Genomic DNA, 19484 nt, shown 5'->3' with positions numbered 1-19484 from the left:
ATTTGGTGAATGTTGACAGATAAATCAGCCATTGTTGGGCCTACCTTCTATTGACTACTAAAACAAAAATGAGGACAGAGAAGAAGAATTTCAGATAATGACTCCACTAAAAGCCCAAGAGATGCCGGGGAAGTGGGTATTTCAAAGTTAGACGAGTGCTGAACGGTACTGACATCCAGGAAGGGAGACTGCATCAGGACAGAAATGATGATTGTTCACAGTCCTCCTCCACGAAAGTTAAGATGAATTTAGAGGACAGAAAAAGAGAAACAGCTTTTTGGAAAAAAGGAATGTTTCCATTTACTCTTTGATATGGTGGTTTTGAAATTTGATTCTTAAAAAGAGAATGAATGACCAGAAATTACTTAAGGCAGAAAATGTAATGGTACAAAGATTGCATTCACTGCTGTTCAAGATTTTTATTTAAGGAATACAAACTTCATGTATTTAATATATACAAATTTGAGAACGTTGTGATTCTTCCCCCCACCTCCCTCCCAACCATATTCCCACTCTTCTCCATCTCCCTTTCTAATTCTTATTTTTTCACAAAGATAAACTTCCAGTTAACTTTATACTCATAAGATTAACCCTACACTAAGTAGAGAGTTCACCAGATAGTATGAAGAAAAAAGAAAACAAAAACAAGCAAACTAGAAAACATATTCCTTGACTGTCAAGACAAGGATTGTGGCCAGCGCCGTGGCTCAATAGGCTAATCCTCCACCTAGCGGTGCCGGCACACCGGGTTCTAGTCCCAGTCGGGGCGCTGATTCTTTCCCAGTTGCCCCTCTTCCAGGCCAGCTCTCTGCTGTGGCCAGGGAGTGCAGTGGAGGATGGCCTAAGTGCTTGGGCCCTGCGCCCCATGGGAGACCAGGAAAAGCACCTGGCTCCTGCCTTCGGATCAGCGTGGTGCGCCAGCCGCAGCGTGCCAGCCGTGGCGGCCATTGGAGGGTGAACCAACGGCAAAAGGAAGACCTTTCTCTCTGTCTCTCTCTCTCACTATCCACTCTGCCTTTCAAAAAAAAAAAAGACAAGGATTGTTCAAAATCATCACACTTCAAGTCAGTTTCACTCCTATAGATTACCTCTTTGGTGCTCTATTAGTCACCACAGATCAGAGACCATATGATATTTGGCTTTATGTGACTGGTTTATTTCACTAAGTATAATGGTTTCCAGTTGCATCCATTTTGTTGCAAAAGACAGGATTTCCTTTTTCTACTGCTGGGTAGTATTCCATAGTGTATATATACACCTTAATTTCTTTATTCAGTCTTCACTTGATGGACATCTGTGTTGATTCCATATCTTTGCTATTGTAAATTGAGCTGAAATGAACATGGGGGTACAGATTACTCTTTAATATGTTGATTTCATTTTCTTTGGATAAATTGCTAGGAGTGGGATGGCTGGGTTATGCGGTAGGTCTATATTCAGCTTTCTGAGATATGTCCATACTGCCTTCCACAGTGGCTATACCAGTTTACATTGCTATCAGTAGTGGATTAGGGTACCTTTTCCCCACATCCACACCAGCATTTGTTGTTTGTTGATTTCTGTATGAAAGCCATTCTAACTGGGATGAGGTGAAACCTCATTGTGGTTTTGATTTGCATTTCCCTGATGGCTAGTGATCCTGTACACTTTTTTCATGTGTCTGTTGGCCATTTAAATTTCTTCTCTTGAAAAATGTCTGTTCAGGTCCTTTGCCCATTTCTTGACTAGGTGTTTGTTTTGTTGTTTTGAGTTTATTGCGTGCTGTATATAGTCTGGTTATTAACCCTTTATTAGTTGCATAGTTTGCATATTTTCTCCTATTCTATCAGATGCCTCTTCACTTTGTGGAGTGTTTCTTTTGTTGTGCAGGAGCATCCCAGTTTGATATAATCCCATTTGTCAGTTTTGGCTTTGATTGCCTGTGTTTCTGGGGTCTTTTCCAAGAAGTCTTTGCCTATGCAAGTGTCTTATAGAGTTTCTCCATTGTTCTCTAGTAAGTTGATGGTATCATGTCATAGATTTTTGAGCGGATTTCTGTATAAGGTATAAGGTAGAGGTCTATCTTCATACTTCTGCATGCGGAGATCCAGGTTTCTGAGAACCATTTGTTGAAGAGACTGTCCTTGCTCCAGGGATTGATTTAGCTCCTTTGTCAAAAATAAGTTGGTTTTAGAGGCGTAGGTTGATTTCTGGAGTTTCTGGTCTGTTCCATTGGTCTATCCATCTGTTTTTGTACTAGTACCAGATTGTTTTGATTATAACTGCCCTGTAGTATGTCTTAAGATCTGGTATTGTGATGCCTCCACCTTTTTTTGTTGTTATGTAGGATTGCTTTAGCTATTTAGGGTCTCCTATGTTTCCATATGAATTAAAGCATCATTTTTCATTTTTTCTAGATCTGAGAAGAATGTTGTTTGGTATTTTGATTTGGATTGCATTGAATCTATAAATTGCTTTTGGTAGTATGGACATTTTGATGATATTGATTCTTCCAATTCATGAACATGGAAGTTTTCCCACTTTTTTAGATCCTCTTCTATTTATTTCTTCAATGTTTTTTAATTTTCATTGTAGAGATCTTTGATGTTCTTGGTTAAATTTATTCCAAGGTATTTAAATATTTTTTGTAGCTATTGTGAAAGGGCTATGGAAAATGGTACTAATTTATATTCTTATCAACAACGTGTCTCTATTTCCCCAGATTATTCCCCCAAACACCATCATTTATGCCATAACAAATGTTTCCCAGAAACCTCTTATTTAAGGTGTACAAACTTTATGCATTTCATAAATACAACTTTAGGAACATAGTGATTCTTCCTGCTCTGCCCACACTTGGGCCCTTCTTCCTCTTCCTAATCTCATACTTATTTTTTTTACTAAGATCTGTTTTTTCCCAGAAACCTTTAATTTAAAGAATATAAACTTCATACATTTCATAATTAGAACTTTAAGAACGTGGTGGTGATTCTTCCCACCCTTCTTCCACATCCCTCTCCTATTCCTATTCTTATTTTTTACTAAGATCTATTTTCAATTAACTTTATACACGTGATTAACTCTTTGATAAGTAAAGAGCTCAACAAATAATATGGGGAAAAAGCTATTCCTCAACAGTCGAGACAATGGCTGTTCGAAGTCATTGCTCTCAAGGTGTCAATTTCACTTCTATAGATTGCTTTTTAGGTGCTCTGTTAGTTAACACAGGTCAGGGAGAGTGTATGATTTTTGTTCTTTTGGAACTGGCTTGTTTCACTAAGTATAATGTTTTCCAGTTTTGCCCATTTTGTTGCAAATGACAGGATTTCAGGTTTTTTTAACTGCTGTGTAGTATTCCATGGTGTGCATATCCCATAATTTCTTTATTCTGTCTTCAGTTGATGGGCATTTGCAGTTTCCCCAATGCTTTACTCTAGTAATTGGATGGTATCAAGTCATAGCTTTAGATCTTTGGTCTGTTTTGAGTTGATTTTTGTGTAAGATGTAAGCTTAGGGTCTTGTTTCACACTTTGCACACAGAGATCCACCTTTCCCCGCACCAGTTGTTGAAGAGAGTGTCCTTTCTCAGGGGTTGTTTTTAACTCACTTGTCAAAGATTAGTTGGTTATAGCTGTGTGGATTAATTTTTGGGATTTCTTTTCTGTTCCATTGATCTGCATGTCTATTTTTGTGCTAGTTTTGATCATAAGTGACTTGTAATTTATCTTGAAGTCTGGTATTGTGATGCCTTCAGCTTTGCTTTTGTTGTTTAAGATTGCTGTAATTATTTGGGGTCTCTTGTGCTTTCATATTAATTTAAGCATCATTTTTTTCTAAATCTGAAAAGAGCGTCCTGGGTATTTTGATTGGGATTGCACTAAATCTATAAATTGCTTTGAGTAGTATGGATATTTTGATGATATTAATTCTTTCAATCCATGAACATGAAATATTTTTCCTTTTTTGTGTCTTCTGTTTCTTACTGTAATGTTTTATAATTTTCATTGTAGAGATCTCTTACATCCTTTATTAAATTTATTCCAACCCAAAACAAACAGATCAGTGAAATGAAGATCTGGTTTTTTGAAAAAATAAACAAAATTGATAAACCATTGGCCCAACTAACCAAAAAAAAGAAAAAAACTGGAAGAAGACCCAGATTAATAAAATTAGAGGTGAAAAGTTGTTACAACTTATACCACTGAAATAAAAAGAATCATTAGGAGTTGTTACAGGGGCTGGTGATGTGGGGTAACGAGTAAAGCCACTGCCTACAGTGCCAACATCCCATATGGGTTCGAGTCCCAGCTGCTCCACTTTTGATCCAGCTTTCTGCTGTGGCCTGGGAAAGCAGTAAAAGATTGCCTGAGTCCTTGAGCCCTTGCACCTGCATGGGAGACGCAGAAGAACTCCTGGCTCTTGACTTCAGATTGGCATAGCTCTGGCCATTGCAGCCAGCCTGGGGAGTGAACCAGAGGATGCAAGTCAGTCTCTCTCCCTCCCTCCCTCCCCCTCTCTCTCCCTCTCTCCCTCCCTCCCTCCCTCCCTCCCCCTCTCTCTCCCTCTCTCCCTCCCTCCCTCCCTCCCTCCCTCCCCCTCTCTCCCCCTCTCTCCCCCTCCCTCTCTCCCTCTCTCCCTCTCTCCCTCCCTCTCTCCCTCTCTCCCCTTTTCTGTTTCTGTAACTCTGCCTTTCAAGTAAATAAATAAAATCTTTAAAAAATAACTTTATGCTAACAAATTGGAAAATCTAGAAGAAGTGGATATATTTCTGGGCACATAAAATTTACCAAAATCGAGGCATGGAAACATCAAAAACCTAAATAGACCAATAATCAAAAAAGATGGAAATTGAATCAGTAATAAAGACCTCTCAACAGTGAAAAACCCAGGACCAGATGGCTTCACTGCTGAATTCTAGCAAACTTTTAAAGAACTAATCCCAATTTTTAAACTATTCAAAACAGTTAAAAGAGGGGGAATCCTCCCAAACTCTTTCTGTGAGGCCAGTGTCACCTTAATTCCAAAACCAGAAAAAGATACAACAAAAAGAAGAGCACTGTAGACTGACATCCCTGATGAACACTGATGCAAGGATCCTCAACAAGGCACTAGTTAATTGAATCCAACACATCAAATAGATCATCCACCTGGACCAAGTGTGATTCATCCCAGGGGTATAGATCATACACACATCAATAAGCATGATATGTCACTTTAACAAATCAACAAATGAAAACCACATGATTATCTCAGTAGATGCAGAGAAAGCATTTGATAAAATACAGCATCCTTTCATGATAAAAACCTTAAGCAAAATGGATATAGAAGGAACTTGCCTCAACAAAATCAAGGCAGTAAATGATAAACCCACCATTGTTATTCAATATAGTTCCAGAAGTGTTAGCCAGAGCCATTAGGCAAGAAAAAGAAGTCAAAGGGATACAAATTAGAAATTGTTTGCAGATGACATGATTGTATATATAAGGAAACCAAAAGACTCCTCTAAGAGACTATGGGGAATTAAGAGAGAGTTTGGCATGCAGGTTATAAAATCAACACACAAAAACCAATAGCCTTTGTAAACACAAACAATGTCATGGCTGAGAAAGAATTTGTAAGATCAGTACCATTCATAACAGCTACAAAAAATTTAAATATGCCTATTAATAAGTGTTAAGTGGAAAAAACTATATATAGATTTAATTTGAAAAACAATATATTTTTCAATAGACATATACCTAAAACAAGATTACTCAGGCTGAAAGTGAAAGAATGGGCAAAACTATACCAGATATATACAGTATAAACAAGGTTTGTATGTGGAAAATGACAGAAATAGCTGATGAAAAAGTCAAAGCAGATTTAAATAAATGGAAAAATATTCCATGTTATTGGATAGGAAGACTCAGTGCTGTTAAGATACTGGTTCTTACCAACTTGTTCTATATATTTCAATGTAATCTCAATTAAAATCACATCAAATTATTTTATGGATATTGAAAAACTGATTCTAAAGTTTATATGAAAATGCAAAAGACCTAGAGTAGCCAGTAAAATACTAAAGAAAAACAAACTTGGAGGACTGATGTTACCTACTGCAAAAGTTGCTCTAAGGCTATAGTAATCAAGACAATGTGATATTGGTGAATTAATAGACATGTATTTCAGTGAAACAGAAGAGCACAGAAATATACCCGAATGAACATAGTCAACTGATCTTTGACAAACAAAGGGAATCCAGTGGAGGGAAGATAATCTTTCTTTTTTTAATATAAAACCTGTCATTTTAAAAAATATTTATTTATTTGAAAGTAAGAGTTACAGAGACAGGTAGAGACAGAGAGAGAGGTCTTCCATCCGATGGTTCACTCCCCAATTGGCCGCAACAGCTGGAGCTGCGCCAATCCGAAGCCAGGAGATTCTTCCAGGTCTCCCACATGGGTATAGGGGCCCAAGGACTTGTGCCATCTTCCAGTGCTTTCCCAGGCCATAGCAGAGAGCTGGACTGAAAGTGGAGCAGCCAGGACTCAAATCAGCACCCATATGGGATGTCGGTGCTTCGGCCAGGGCATTAACCCACTGTACCACAGCGCTGGCCCCAAAAAGATAGTCTTTCAACAAATACTATTGCAATAATGAGGCATCCATACATTTTATGAGAATCTAGACATAGTCCTTTCACATTTCACAAAAATTAACTCAAAATGAATAATAGACACAAATGTAAAGACAAAATTTTAAAATTTCTAAAAGATAATGTAAGAGAAAATCTAGGAGACCTTGGTTTTGCCAGTGAGTTTTTTTACATACAACAGCAAAAGCATCATGACCCATGAAAGAAAAATTGATAACTTGATTAAAGTTAAACTTCTATGAAAGACACTGTGAAGGGAATTAAAAGACAAACCACAAACTTGAGAAAATCTTTGTAAAATGTATATCTGATAAGCAGCTTGTATCCAAAATATAGAAACTCAACAGTGAGGAAAAAACAATAAGGAGAAGAAACTTACCTTTAAGAGATGGGAAGAAGAAATGAACAGATACCTCATGAAAGAGAATATGCGGCTGGTGGATAGCATAAGAAGAGATACCCCCAACACATATCACTAGAGATATGCAGACTAAAACACCAGCATTCCCATGCATATCCATTAGAATGGCTAAAACTCAAAAGCATTGACAACATCACATGCTGGTGAGGATGTGGGAGAAGAGGGACTCAGTTCATTACTGATGAGAATGCTAAATGCTGTAGCCATTCTGGAAGTTTCTTACAAAGCTAAGCATATTCTTACCATATGATCAAATCATGTAAAACATACACAAAGCAAAATATAAGGAAATGTCAGGAGATACAAATATACTGGACCAACTTTATTTTATTAATATTTGCTTTTTAAAAAAGATTTATTTTACTTGAAAGTCACAGTTACACAGAGAGAGAAGGAGAGGCGGGGGGGGGGGTGTCTTCCATCCGCTGGTTCACTCCCCAGATGCCTGTAACAGCCAGAGCTGTGCCAGTCTGAAGCCCGGAGCCAGGAGATTCTTCCAGGTGTCTCACGTGGGTGCAGGGGCCCAAGAACTTGGGCCATCTTCCACTGCTTTCCCAGGCCATGGCAGAGAGCTGGATCAGAAGTGGAGCAGCCGGTTCTCGAACAGGCTCCCATATGAGATTGCCAGTGCTACAGGCAGCAGCTTTACTCACTACACCACAGCGCCGACCCCAACTTCTTTTTGAGTCTCGTTGATCCACTAAGGGCAAGGAAATACCTAAACCTTGTCCACCTTTCCTCACATGTCCTCCTATTTTCCTTCATAAAATGAGGAGTACATAAATTATCCACAAAATAGTGTGAAATCTTTCTACAAGTAGTGTTCATGGAATACTTCAATATGTTTTTTTTTAAGAGAATTAAGCCTTTATTTCCTTATTTCACAAATAAAGCTGGCTGAGTTGGTAGCTTTTTGGTGTTTAGTCGAAGAGACCAAATCCCATATCCTTGTCCTACTCCTCTGACTCTTTCTTGGCTGAGAGTGCAACAGCAGCAGGAGGAGCATCAGTGGTGGAAGCAGCCACAAATGCACATGGATCAGCCAAGAACGCATTGGCCTTTTCAGCAAGTGGGAAGGTGTGCTCAGTCTCCACAGACCAAGCCAGGATCTGCTTGTACCCATTGATGGTAGAATGGAATACTGATGCAACAGTCAGATAAGCAGCCTGCAGACAGACACAGGCAACACTGTGGACACCCACCAGAAAGCAGTGCAGTTTCCTCGGTGATGCCCAGCGCTTAGGGATTGCAGATGCTGCCGTTTTCAAACACCTGCTGGATGACCAGCCCAGTGGGGAAGGGGGAGATGTTCAGCGCATGCAGCAACGTGGCTTCACTGGCTCCCACTTTGTCTCCAGCCTTTATCAGCTGCATATTGCTCAGGATTTCAATGGTGCCCCTGGAGATTTTAGTGGTGATACCAAAGCCTGGAAAAAGGAGGTCTTCTCGGGCCCCAGACCAGTGTTCTGAGCTGGCACAGTGATCTCACAGGGGGCAGTGGCACCAGCTGGAGCACCTTATTGGCCAGCAACATTTCCCTGATCTCAGTGAGGTCCTCCTTGTGAACACAAAGCCCACATTTGCCTGGATATGAGGCAGGAGCTTCTCTAGGGCCGTGTTGTTTTCCAGATGCCCTGGATGGCCTTGTGCATCATAATGTTCTTATCATCAGCTCCTCAGCATTGCCTCGGAGGGACACGCAGATCTGCGATCTGCTTGGAGCCCACGCTGTCTGCTCCCGCAATGGAACATTTTGGATACTAACCTAGAAGTTGGGTAATCTTAAGTAAGTAGTTGGACTTCCAGGTCACCCTTTCTTCCTGGGCATCACGACAGTGTATCAGGGATTGCCATGTGAAGTTTAAAGATGATGCAGCTCTCAAGAGGACACCTGGCAAGAAACAATACATTCTTAAAGCTATAAGTTGTTAGGACCATGTCCTTTGACTGTAATGCCGTGCAGTTAATGGTAGAAATACGTATTAGCATCAGGAACCTTTTAAAATGCTCTCTTAAACAATGAAATTGATTTGACAATGCAAATCATTTTTTAAAAAATAGTCATAAAAGACTCGAATAACAGAATACTTTGTTATTGAAAAGGCAGCATCAATTTTGTAAAAAATATCTATTTAAATTATGTATAAATTCAATGTCAATGTCAATAGAACTAAAATTCCATTTAGGTTCTTGGGAAAGCAAACAAAATTATTCTGAAGTTAAATTAGATGAAAAATCTCTGAGACTATCCTGGAAATTTGTTTATAAAGCAAAAATATGACCTATATGGTATGTTTGAGAGGGAGGATACATAGACTTTTCCTACCAGCTGTTAAAACATATTCGGAAATCATACTATTGAAAGCTTTCTGATACTCCTTTAGGAAAAGCTAGATGAATGAAACAAGATAAGAAGTCCCCAGATATATTGGGAATTTGGATTATGATCCAGGTGGCATCTCAGATAAATGGAGAATGGATTTGGAAGTTGTTAACTTTATAAAGTAGTTAAGCTACATAGTTCACCAATTTTAGCCAAATAAATTTCAGATGGAGTCTCTGCTCAGGCCGTCAAAATAGCATACCATAAATTAGATGGGTTAAACAACAGAAAGGTATTTTCTCACTGTTCTGGGGGCTGGAAGCCCAGGAGTCAGTAGGGTTCAGGTCTGGAGGGGCCCCTTTCCTTGGGTTGCAGATAGCTGCCTTCTCACTGTGTCCTCTCATGGTCTTCTATGCCTGTAGGGAATGAAAGCCAGCTCTTTGGTGTCTTCCTCTTATACAGACACTAGTCCTATTAAATTAAGAGCCCTCTCTTGTGACTGGATCCGTCCCTAATTACTGCCCTGAAGGCCTTGTCACACTGTGTTATGGCTTCCACTTATATGTTTTGGGGAGACATGATACAGTCCATAACATAGATCCAATGAAACCATAAATGTCCTAGCAAAATAAGAGTGTTTTTATGATGTGAATTTGAGAAGGCCTTTCTAATCATATCATAAAATCTATAGTTCAGGGGCAGGTCTTGGCCTAATGGTTAAGCTGGTTGGGACACTTACATCGCATATCAGAATGACAGAGTTTGAATCCTAGCTCTTCTCCCTATTTCAGCTTCCTGCTAATGTGCACCCTGCAAGGTATCAGATGATGCTTCAGGTTCTTGGGTCCCTGACACCCTCATGGGAGAGCTGTATCAAGTGCTTGGCTTCGGGCTCTGGCCTGGCTCAATTCTGGACTTGGAGGCATTTAGAAAGTGAAGCAGTGGGCTGGCGCTGTGGCTCACTAGGCTAATCCTCCGCCTGCGGTGCCGGTACTCTAGGTTCTAGTCCCAGTTGGGGCATGCCGGTTCTGTCCCAGTTGCTCCTCTTCCAGTCCAGCTCTCGCTGTGGCCCGGGAAGGCAGTGGAGGATGGCCCAAGTGCTTGGGCCCTGTACTCGTATGGGAGACCAGAAGTAGGCACCTGGCTCCTGGCTTCGGATTGGCGCAGCGCACCGGCCATAGCGGCCATTTTGGGGGTGAACCAATGGAGGGAAGGAAGACCTTTCTCTCTCTCTCTCTCTCTCTCACTCTCACTCTAACTCTGCCTGTCCAAAAAAAAAAAAAAAAAAAGTGGAGCAGTGGAAGGGAGCTCTCACTGTTGATCTCAGACTGACTGACTCTTGCCCTCTCTCTCTCTCAAATAAGTGAATTTAAAAAAAAAAAAAATTCTGTTCATAAAGTAAAAGCCTTTACTGAATTTTGGAAAATTCTATATAGTAACAATTCCCCAAAGTAAGGAAAAGAATTTGCTACCCAAATAACAAAGGATTAAAATCTCTGAATATAAGTGAAAAATCGGGGATTTTTTTTTTAAATGTAGTAGGCAGTCTGAAAAGGAGAAATGTGAATACTGAAGCATACAAAAAGAGTTTCCTTTCATGAATAATACAAGAAATTTGATAAAAACAACACTGAAATCCAGATTCCGGATGTTTTCTCTCTCAGTGAAATCCAGTGTCGTCCATCAAGTGTGTGGTGAAGTCAGCAGTTGTTTTTGTGGTTGGCGTGGAAACTGGCACAGACTTTCCAAAAGGAAATCGAGGATCTGTGGCAAAATAGTGGCAAAATATTTGCTGTGTGTGCCTTTTTTTTTTTTTTTTTTTTGAAAGAGTTACAGAGAGGCTGAGAGAGAAAGAGGTGTCTTCCATCCACTGGTTCACTCCCCAGATGGCCATAACGGCCAGAGCTGTGCCAATCTGAAACCAGGAGCCAAGAGCCTCTTCCAGGTCTTCCCACATGGGTACAGGGGCCCAAGGACTTGGCCATCTTCCGTTGCTTTCTCAGGCCATAGCAGAGAGCTGGATCCAAAGTGGAGCAGCCGGGACATGAACCGGCACTCATATGGGATGCTGGCACTGCAGGCAGCAGTTTTACCTGCTATGCCACAGCGCCGGCCCCTATGTATGCTCTTTGAGCCAGCATTGTCATTTCTAGAAGTTTACTCTGAAAACTACTGGGCTTCCCAGTTTAAGATGAAGTTAAGATGCCCAGGAATGTTGAGGGTCAAAAGAACAATGTTTCTTTTTTCCTTCTCCCTTCCTCCCTTCTACTCTCCCTCCCTCCCTCCCCCCACCCAAAGAAAGAGGGGGAGAAAGATCTTCCATCTGGGGTTCATTCTCCAAATGACTGCAATGACCAGGACTTAGCCACCCTGAAGCCAGGAGCCTGGTACCCCATCCAGGTCTCCCATGTGTTTGCAGGGGCCCAAGCACTAGGGCCATCTTTTGCTGCTTTCCCAGGCACATTAGCAGAGAGCTGGATCAGAAGTGGAGCAGCCAGACTCTAACTAGTGCTCAGAGAGGATGCTGGTGTCTCAGGAGATGGCTCAACCACAGCATTGGTCCCAAAAGAAAGTTTCTAGGAGAAAAGAAACATCAATGACATTTATATCATTGACAGAGCCAGGAGTCTAGTGACAGGAATTGTCGATTTTGCCCTTTTGATGTGTCCAGTCTAAACCCTGGCTCCAACTTAAGATAATTTCATGATTTAGATTTAACGCATTTCTTCCTTTTATTATTCTCTACAGGAACATTCTTAATTCTCACCTGGATCTTTAGAAATCAAGCAACTCAGATGCTAATGTTCTACAGTCAAAGTTAGAAATAAAGACAGGGTGATCAGAATGTGTAGTTCAGGAACAGAGTCAGATAAAAGGAGAAAAACCTTTGAGTTGAAATCAAAGACCAGAATGGGGGAAGTAGAACAGGAAGGGGAAAGTTCATTTGGAGAAGAAAAGGAGTTGTCACATTCACAGGGAAGCTTTCCAGTCCTCATCTGTTTCCTCAGATGTTCTCTGTCCTACCATCACTCCACAAGAATCATGGAAATGTAGCCCCCATATGTGGAAGAGCACCCATTGTAGCAGCTAGCAGCAAGCCGGCAGGTGTTAGCTTCCGATTTACAGGAATGAAAGCCGAGTGCCCTGAGTACGGCATTGTTGGGCTTGTTTCCTTTTAAATAAAAGATTTATGCATTCATTTATTTATTTGAAAGAGTAACAGAGGAGACACGGAGAGCATGTTTCTTTTTTTTTTTTTTTTTTTTTTTTTTTTACAGGCAGAGTGGACAGTGAGAGAGACAGAGAGAAAGGTCTTCCTTTGCCGTTGGTTCACCCTCCAATGGCGGCCGCGGCCGGCGCACCGTGGAGGATGGCCCAAGTGTTTGGGCCCTGCACCTGCATGGGAGACCAGGAGAAGCACCTGGCTCCTGGATTCAGATCAGCGCAGCGCGCTGGCTGCAACAGCCATTGGAGGGTGAACCAACGGTAAAACGAAGACCTTTCTCTCTGTCTCTCTCTCTCACTGTCCACTCTGTCAAAAAAAAAAAAAAAAAAAAAAAAAAAAAAAAAAACCAAAACTAGGGGCAATTGGCCGGGACATACACCGACCTGCTAAAAGGGGTGTCAAGTCAAAGTCCATGGTGGATCTGGGCCAGTCATGCTCTGGACAAGCTAAGTGAGGGCTTCCCTGTTAGGTGGCGAAAGCCATGGAATAATAGCTATTGTGCAGGTGCAGTTGGTGATATTAAAACTCTCTTTCCTGCATCTTCCAGTGTGCAGTTTGCTTTTGATGGAAGAAACAAAAAGCCTTTCTGCCAATGACAGTGGTTACCCTGCTGGGGGACACTTGACCTGAGAATTCACAGAGGGACTCTGTTGTATGACTCTCTCATCCACACTTCTCTCCCACCATTCCTTCCTCTGGTTTCTGCTGGTACAACTTTCCCCACTCCCAGCTAGATGCCGTCTGGGACCCACCAGATGTAAATAGCCCATGTAGGCCATTTACCAGTGAAGGAGAATTCCTTATGTCGTTGATTGTATTGATCAGGAGCAATGAAGTAGTTATTGGTATCCACCGGAAGCCATTAATATGGAAGCATCCAGAGAGTTCCCTTCAGAACTGGTGTGTTATTCTCCAATACTTCTCAATGGTAGAAGAAGAGGGAGGGGCCAGTGCTGTGGCACAGTAGGCTAAGCCTCTGCCTGCAGAGCCAGCATCCCAAATGGGTGCCAGTTAGAGTCCCAGCTGCCCCTCTTCTGATCCAGCTCTATGTTATGGCCTGAGAAAGCAGTGGAAGATGACCCCAGTACTTGGTTCCCTGCACCAATGTGGGAGACCCGGAAGAAACTCCTGGCTCCTGGCTTTGGATCAGCCCAGCTCCAGCCATTGCAGCTATTTGGGGAATGAACCAGTGGATGGAAGACCTTTCTCTCTGCCTCTCCCTCTCTCTGTCTGTAACTCTACCTCTCAAATAAATAAATAAAATCTTAAAAAAAAAAGTTGGGGGAATCACAAAGGTTCACCCTGTGGTGATTGTAGAGAATTTAGAGTAAGGCATGTAACTGTAATGTTCTGAGAATACTGTTAGGAGTAACCCACACATGTCTCCAGTAGAATGCACACCAAGTTCAAGTTCAGCCTTGTAAATGCTAGCCCTGGGCCATGCTGGCCACAACTTGACTGTGCACCTAATTATAATCTTGCAGTATATTTTCTTGGGGTGGAGGAAAGAACAAGCAAAACCACCAAAGATGCTTTTAATCAGTTCCAACTGGTAGTGTTAAGTAGACCAGGGTTGCTGAGAAATAGGTGTAGGTCTCTTCAGATGCAAAGGATAAGTGCAGTGGTGTCACAGCCAGATGGTAATTATGTCATCTGTCTTGTCATAGAGTGTAAGTATAGTAATTGCAACATTTTCTCCCATCATTGAAGCTTGTAATTATAGTGCAACTAACAGGATTATGTGCTAACTTGGGCTGTCTTAATCACCTCTTTCAGTCTGAAATGTAATGGTAGAATTCCACAGTTGTTCCCAGGCTACTGACTGCTTTTGCTTTCAACATCTGTTATCTTATAACCATAACAGTTCAATACCAAAGAGGGAAGCAGGGATGCTCTGAGCATTTCATCATAGCTGACTTGAACTCAGGCCAACTTCAGGCTTGACAAGAAGGCACACACAGGAAGGGAGTTTACAGTTTTCTACCAGAGTACAGTTTCCTCTCTGAAAACAGTTTTTTTTTTTCTAAGACTTATTTTATTTATTTGAAAGGCAGAGTTACAGAGCGAGAGGGAGGAAGGAAGGGAGAGAACGAGAGGGAGAGCAAGCTCTTCCATATGCTGGTTCACCCCCCAAATGGCCACAACGGCCAGAGCTGAGCCAAGCCAAAGCCAAGAGCCAGGAGCTTCTTCCTGGTCTCCCACTTGTATGCAGGTGCCCAAGCACTTGGGCCATCTTCCACTGCTTTCCCAGGTGTATTATCAGGGAGCTAGAATGGAAATGGAGTAGCCAAGATTCAAACCTGCACACATATAGGATGCAGGTGTCGCAGGCAGCGGCTTTACCTGCTACACCACGACACCTGCCTCTTATTTTGTTTCAAAGATACTAGATGTTTTATGGGAACTGGCAATGTTCACAGCCTGTGTTTTCTAGGTAGGAAAGGTCCAGCCATAAACAATCAATGAGGGCCGAATAAGAAAGCCCTCCCATTCAACCTGAGTATCACCTGGATACTGAGCTGTGTATGAGGATGCCGCCTTCACATGTAAGGCTCGTCATGACAGCCATCGCCTGGACTGAGCTTGTTTGATCACTTCAGGGGTTCCCCAATATAACTTTGGTGATACAGTGAGACAAGGGAGCTGATTAAGCTGGAAAACTCCCTGTGTGATTTTGTTGTAAGATGACCGAGCCTACAATCGGACTTACCCTAATGGTAGAGTTAGAAATGTGCCAGGGGATTCCAATTCAATCCCATCAAGGTGGCATGTACCAATACCATCTCACTAGTCCAAGTGATGAGTTTCAGTTCACAATTGATCATAATGATAGGTCTAAGAGTCAAAGAGATCACATAAATAAGACTAGTGACTGCTGATACTAACTGATAGACTTAAAAAGGAGAGCATGATCTAACATGGGAAGCAGGATACACAGCAGACTCACAGAATGGCAGATGTCCTAAACAGCACTCTGGCCTCAGAATCAGCCCTTAAGGCATTCGAATCTGGCTAAAAAGCCCATGAGAGTTTCTCCGGCATGGAAAGCCAAGAAAACTGGCAAAAAAAAAAAAAAAAACTAAACTAAATTAAAGATTTCTGTGAGTGCGATCCCAGCGGAAAGAATGGGCCATCAAAGAAGGAGGTACCTTTCTCTGAAGGAAGGAGAGAACCTCCACTTTGACTATGACCTTGTCTAAATAAGATCAGAGTTGGCAAACTCAAGAGGCTTCCATAGCCTTGGCAGCTCATGACAAGAGCCTCAAGTGATTACTAACATCATAAATAAGACTGTCAATTGTTAAATCAACAGGAATCCCTGTGCACTTACTCCCCATGTAGGATCTCTGTCCTTAATGTGTTGCACTATGTGAAGTAATGGTATAACTAGTACTCAAACAGTACTTTATACTTTGTGTATCTGTGTGGGTGCAAACTGTTGAAATCTTTACTTAGTATATACTAAATTGATCTTGTGTATATAAAAATAATTGAAAATGAATCTTGATGAAGAATGGGATGGTTGCGGGTGGGAAAAGCTGCTGTAATCCAAAAGCCGTACTTTGGAAATTTATTAAATAAAAGTTAAAAAAAAATATAAAAAGATGACCGAGCCTATTAAAAACAGCTGTGTCCAGGGCCGGTGCTGTGGCACAGCAGGTTAAAGCCCCAGCCTGCAGTACCAGCATCCCATATGGGTGCCAGTTCGAGTCCCAGATACTCCACTTCCGATCCAGCTCCCTGCTAATGCGCCTGGGAAAACAGAAGGTGGCCCAAGTCCTTGGGCCCCTGCACCTGGGTGGGAAACCCGGAGGAAGCTCCTGGCTCCTGGCTTCAGCTCAGCTCTGGCTGTTACGGTCATTTGGGGAGTGAACCAGCGGAATGGAAGACCTCTCTCTCTCTCTGGTTCTACCTCTCTCTGTTAACTCTCTTTCAAATAGATAAAATAATTCTTAAACAAACAAACAAACAAAAAAAAAAAACACAGCTGTGTCCGAGTAGACCACCCTTTACAGTGTTACTGTCATAGTCCACTTTTGCTGCGGTAGCAGTCTGCTACAGACAGGGTGACATATAAAGGAAAGAAATGGGGCCCGACTCAGCCTTTTCTCAGCAGCCCATTCCAAGATAGCTCACCCACTTCCAGCCTTGGTTCACAGGCAGGGTGGTGCCTCCATGCTCTTACCATCCTCGTAGAGGTCCTCCTCCTAGCACCTCACAGTAGCAGTCGGCATGAGTTCTGGAGAGGCGTTCAGGCTGCAGCAGCTTTGTATCGATCAGTCTTGAGTGCATCTAGAAAATTAATAGTGCAAGAAGCCAAAAGAGATGCACACAATTGGCCTTAAACTGGTGCTGATACTGGCCTCATGATGTGTTCATTTCTGTCCTACACATGGGAAGTCAGGACTCCACAATCCAGAGGAGAACTGTAGCGGTGCTCAGGACAGCGGAAGTGCAATCCTAACAAAAGGAGGCAGTGTAAGAACAACTGTGGTCTCCAGTCCAGTCTCACCTTTGGGAAGTGACAGAACGGTTCCTAAAGGAGCCCTGCTTGGCATGGCAAGGCCAGACTGTGACAGCGTGATTGCTAGGGTGCGGCAGACAAGGGCAGGAAGACACGCTAGGGTGAGAGAGGATTGCAGGCCCCGCGGGCTGTCCCCCAGAGTCCCAGCACTGAGCCCCCTCCTGCAATGCCTCAGCCATGATGCTCTGGTTGGTGGTGCAGCAGCCCCCTCCAGGTTGTGCGCAGAGAATTAAACTAATCCATTTCACCGCTGGCGAATATCAATGCCTTCTGTGTAAGCAGTCATGGATCCGGGGACAGATGCTGTCAGGATAGTTTAGCAGGCCAACTTCTGACTACAGTAGTTGGGTCCCACGTGGAGGTGGAAGGGGGATTTCCAGGCCAGGAGCCTGGAGGGAGGAGACTCTCCCAGGCCACAGTGTCAGTGTCCGTCCCAGCACTTCTCAGCGCAGGCCGGTGGGGAGAGGAGCGAGTCTCAGCCAAGGACACTTACTGTCCCCAGATTAAATGAAGCGACTTAAGAAACTTTAGGTGCCAGGCTGTTTCTTCTTTCTGGTCCTGTGGGCTCCCGGGTAGCTAGCTGATCTGCAAGGAGAGAGGGTGCTGGGCACTTGACAGTTATCTCACTATCACTGAGTAAGTCACTGCTGTGGCATGGTGGCCGAGAGTGTGGGTTCTGTACAGTGTAGACTGCTTAGCTTCAGATTCTGGTTTCCTGTCCTAGATGTGTGGCCTTCTTAACCATTGTGTCTTAGTTTCCTCATCTGTACAAGAGCTTTAAGACTAATCCTCATCATGTATACTGAGAAATTGCTAAAAGAGTAGATTTAAAAAATTTTTACTACACAGCACACATCATATGAATAAATATTTGAGGTAATAAATACGTTCACTGGCTCAATTTAGCCATTCACAACATATACATATAGCAAAATACCATGTTTGTAACAGTGAAGACACCACTCCTGAGACCTGCATTGCATATTGGAGTGCCTGGGTTCGAGTTCTGACTCTGCTTCCGAGTCCAACTTCCTGCTAATGTGTACCCCAGGAGGCAGCTGGTGATGGCCTGAGTACTTGAGTTCTGACCCACATGGGAGACTAGGATTGAGTCCCTGGCTCCTGGCTTCAGCCTGGCCTAGCCTTGGCTGTTGCCAGCATCTGGGGGAGTGACCCAGTGGATGGAAGACCTCTCTCACTCTCTGTCTCTCTTCCTTTCAAATGAAAATAAAATTTTAAAAAACACATCATGTATGGGCCAGTACTGTGGCATAGTATGCTAAGCCCCTACCTGTGGTGCCAGCATCCCATATGGGTGCTAGTTCGTGTCCCAGCTGCTCCTCTTCCAATCCAGCTCTCTGCTTGTGGCCTGGGAAAGCGGCCCAAGTGCTTGGGTTCCTGCACCCATGTAGGAGACCTGAAAGAAGCTCCTGGCTTCAGATCAGCTCAGCTCTGGCCATTGTGGCCATTTGGGGAGTGAACCAGTGGTTGGAAGACCTTTCTCTCTGTCTTTCCCTCTCTCTATAACTCTGCCTCTCAAATAAATAAGTAAAATATTTTCTGAAAATTTTTAAAAATAAGAATACATCATGTTGTATTATACAATATTCAGTTTGTGTGAATTGAAATCCATTTTAAAAATTGTACCTATCAGAAGAATTAGGTGGGTAAATCAGAAGAATTAGGTGACGGATTCAACTCCATGGCCAGCACATACTGACCACTCGATAAATGTTAGCTACTGTTATTTTTATGGTTTTGTGCAGCCACCTCCTGAACCTGTCAAATATAAGTCTTCCACAAAAAAATGATCCATTCTCAGTATGCCAGAAAGTCATATTTTGGGGCCCAAAAGACCAAGGGCCACCTTCTGGGCAAGGCGGTAGGTTTACCAAGGAGACCGCTGCCAAGGGGACGGCCCATCTCCTTGCCTCCGGTCAGGCTGCTGCAGTGGCATGCAGCTGCTCCTCTGTGAGTGCAGATTGTTACAGGAGCATCATAACGTGTGTATCTTCTCAGTTAGATCTTCCAAATCTTGCCTTTTCTTTCCCCTGCATTCTATCCTCTCCATTAGCTAAAAGGTGACTATTCAGTGAGTACTTCCTGGGTGAGATAATGAGGCTGAGAGAGAATTCAGAATCAACTGGAGTATGTCCCAAAACAGGAACTAGATGAGCAAATGGAAAGGAGGAGTCCAGCGAGACATTCAGAAATGAAAACCTGGAAGAGCTCCCTCCGGTCAGGGCCAACGTCTGGCAGATCCAAGAGGCTGGGGCCCTTCAAGGGTGAAGGTGGTTGCTTCAACGCTGCAGCCCTCTTTCTGTGCTGGGCAGCAGCGGACACCACTTCCCAGTGGGTGCCAGAGGGGTGAGTGGG

The 19484-nt window shown here is 42.8% G+C and overlaps 1 protein-coding gene and 1 pseudogene across 2 annotated transcripts in view; one reads left to right on the top strand and one right to left on the bottom strand.

The window, feature by feature from the left end:
• GNG4 (G protein subunit gamma 4) overlaps positions 1–19484 on the top strand; it is a 73293-nt gene that overhangs the window by 48467 nt on the left and 5342 nt on the right. The gene's annotated exons all lie outside the window — the stretch shown is intronic.
• Positions 7955–12997, bottom strand: LOC138845081 (large ribosomal subunit protein uL10 pseudogene; annotated as a pseudogene).

Source organism: Oryctolagus cuniculus, chromosome 13 (assembly GCF_051225735.1).
Source record: "Oryctolagus cuniculus isolate XC-2025 breed Fujian yellow rabbit chromosome 13, ASM5122573v1, whole genome shotgun sequence".
Taxonomy (NCBI): Eukaryota; Metazoa; Chordata; class Mammalia; order Lagomorpha; family Leporidae; genus Oryctolagus; species Oryctolagus cuniculus.
The sequence above is the reverse complement of the archived record's forward strand: the minus strand, read 5'-3'. Positions and strand labels throughout refer to the sequence as shown.